This window comes from Schistocerca serialis, unplaced genomic scaffold (assembly GCF_023864345.2).
Source record: "Schistocerca serialis cubense isolate TAMUIC-IGC-003099 unplaced genomic scaffold, iqSchSeri2.2 HiC_scaffold_1243, whole genome shotgun sequence".
Taxonomy (NCBI): Eukaryota; Metazoa; Arthropoda; class Insecta; order Orthoptera; family Acrididae; genus Schistocerca; species Schistocerca serialis.
In genome coordinates, this window is record NW_026047451.1 from 4,491 (window position 1) to 7,500 (window position 3,010).

Sequence of the window (3,010 nt, forward strand, 5' to 3'; positions counted from 1 at the left end):
TGCCTTAACCTAACCCATGTTGTGCCTTAACCTAACCCATGTTGTGCCTTAACCTAACCCATGTTGTGCCTTAACCTAACCCATGTTGTGCCTTAACCTAACCCATGTTGTGCCTTAACCTAACCCATGTTGTGCCTTAACCTAACCCATGTTGTGCCTTAACCTAACCCATGTTGTGCCTTAACCTAACCCATGTTGTGCCTTAACCTAACCCATGTTGTGCCTTAACCTAACCCATGTTGTGCCTTAACCTAACCCATGTTGTGCCTTAACCTAACCCATGTTGTGCCTTAACGTAACCCATGTTGTGCCTTAACGTAACCCATGTTGTGCCTTAACCTAACCTATAATGTGCCTTAACCTAACCTAAAGTGCGCCGTAACCTAAACTATATTGCGCCTTAACCTGACGCACGTTGTCGCTGAACCTGCTCTGTAATTGTTATGCAACCCGTTAAAGTAGTGTAGTGTTGCCTAACCGCAACCCTCGCAATATAGTTCGCTACTCGCACTGCCCGGTCCCCTGTGTATCGCGTCATGTTAAACACCTTGCAGGTGTTGCTGACTTTCCACATGCTCCTGCTATACACTGTAGTGTGGATAGCAGCAGGACGTACATGCCCCCCCCCCTTCCCCCCTGCCTTCGCAAGCTGGTCGGTGAGAAGTTTGCATGTTCAATGCCCTTCGCATGCCGACGTACTCAGCCTACGTTGTGGTACGGCCTGTCACCTGTCCGCCGATGTACGCAAAACCCACAAACTGTACTGCACATTGCTCCGTATGTACTGAATGATACATCGTGGCCCATGTGACCGTATGACGACAGCGCCTAGCAACGGCGGACCATACAGTCCAAATATTGTGCACGCAGCTACGTGTCGTCTCCCTATAAGAGCTGGATTGCAGTGTGGTACGCCATACAGACGTGTGGGAGGAACGGACGCCCTGGATGGCGATCAGCATGAGCAGTCTGTTGATGTAGTGGAGCGTGTATTCGGACGTAGTCGTCTCTTCTCACACACCGTGATAGCATGTTGCACCGCGTTCCACATCTGCGACATGCTGCAGAGGCGGGCTGACAGTCGTTCGCGCAATGGACACCGCATACGTACGGGGTCTACCTTCCACGTGTTCTCTAGGCGTGCACATGTTGTTGCGTCTATGTGGGCAGACGTAGTGTGTTGTGACACCTGACACAGGCATGCAATACTCGTTGCAAATGGCGATGGACGTGTACGTTTGCTGGTGACGTTACGCAAATGAACAACCGGTAACCCGTTGTGGTGCGGTTGTTCTCGCTAGAGGTGAATCAGTGTTGGCGACGATCGGTCGAGCTATTAACCGGTTGTTTCAGGGATACCCACCATGCCCACGAACGTGAAAGGGGACCCACCATGCCCACGAACGTGAAAGGGGATCTGGGTGTGAGGCGATACGCGGCGGTGGCTGGGTGGGACCGTCCCCGGCCGGTGAGGGGGGGCCGCCCGGCGTGCTGGCAGCGCGGTGCGTGGGCGCACGCGCTACAGCCGGCTGGTGGGGGCGGCCGGTGGCAGGCGCGCCGGCCGACGGACGCGGCAGGCGGCGCAGCTGCGCGCCGGCGCCCCCTGCTCGCGGCGCCTTGCGGCCAAAGTAGGTCCTCGCGGGCCCGGTGCGAAGCGCGGTGGCCATCTGCAGTGTGCTGGTCCGATTGAGGACTTTGTGCGCTGAGGATGCGCCGCCGCCCGGCGCTCGGCGCCGCGACGCCGTCTGCTGCTCGGTCGCCCCAGCGGTTCTCGCAGGTGGTTTGTATCGCAGCTGTGCGGACGTGTTGGCGCGTGCGCTGTGCTGGGAGAGTTCGCTTCGGCACCCAAGTAGGGCTTTTGTCCTTCTGTGGCGCTGGCGTTGGAGCTGCCGGTCACCGTAGGTGGCGCGTGTTGTCTCCCGCCGGCAATGCCACGACAGCACGCTCCCGGGCCTCTGTCGGCAGCGGCAAGCTCAGTTGGGAGCACGGGTGGTCGCACCTAAAGCGTCTACTCGCCTAACTCCGGGCGATTGCGCCTCTCTCGAACCCGACCAAGTACTTAGGACGGCGCTGCGCGCCGCCGGGACCTGAGAGGGTTTCGAGGTGTGTTGTGCAGGGGAGCTCAGCCTCCTCCTGTTTGCAGAATAATTGAGCGGACGCTTGCGTGTTCGCGCGGGCCCCCGGGACACACTCCCGGGCGGCCGGCTGCTCAGCTCTAGTTGACGCAGCTCCCTGGTTGATCCTGCCAGTAGTCATATGCTTGTCTCAAAGATTAAGCCATGCATGTCTCAGTACAAGCCGCATTAAGGTGAAACCGCGAATGGCTCATTAAATCAGTTATGGTTCCTTAGATCGTACCCACGTTACTTGGATAACTGTGGTAATTCTAGAGCTAATACATGCAAACAGAGTCCCGACCAGAGATGGAAGGGACGCTTTTATTAGATCAAAACCAATCGGTCGGCTCGTCCGGTCCGTTTGCCTTGGTGACTCTGAATAACTTAGGGCTGATCGCACGGTCCTCGTACCGGCGACGCATCTTTCAAATGTCTGCCTTATCAACTGTCGATGGTAGGTTCTGCGCCTACCATGGTTGTAACGGGTAACGGGGAATCAGGGTTCGATTCCGGAGAGGGAGCCTGAGAAACGGCTACCACATCCAAGGAAGGCAGCAGGCGCGCAAATTACCCACTCCCGGCACGGGGAGGTAGTGACGAAAAATAACGATACGGGACTCATCCGAGGCCCCGTAATCGGAATGAGTACACTTTAAATCCTTTAACGAGTATCTATTGGAGGGCAAGTCTGGTGCCAGCAGCCGCGGTAATTCCAGCTCCAATAGCGTATATTAAAGTTGTTGCGGTTAAAAAGCTCGTAGTTGGATTTGTGTCCCACGCTGTTGGTTCACCGCCCGTCGGTGTTTAACTGGCATGTATCGTGGGACGTCCTGCCGGTGGGGCGAGCCGAAGGCGTGCGACCGCCTCGTGCGTGCTCGTGCGTCCCGAGGCGG

At 56.8% G+C, this 3,010-nt stretch overlaps 1 non-coding gene across 1 annotated transcript in view; it reads left to right on the forward strand.

Annotated features, from left to right (window-relative positions):
• The first annotated feature begins 2,229 nt into the window (after positions 1–2,229).
• Positions 2,230–3,010, forward strand: part of LOC126436737 (small subunit ribosomal RNA) — a 1,909-nt gene continuing 1,128 nt past the window's right edge. The window contains exon 1 of the ribosomal RNA XR_007580882.1: positions 2,230–3,010. This exon is cut by the window's right edge and continues 1,128 nt beyond it. This is a non-coding gene — a ribosomal RNA (small subunit ribosomal RNA).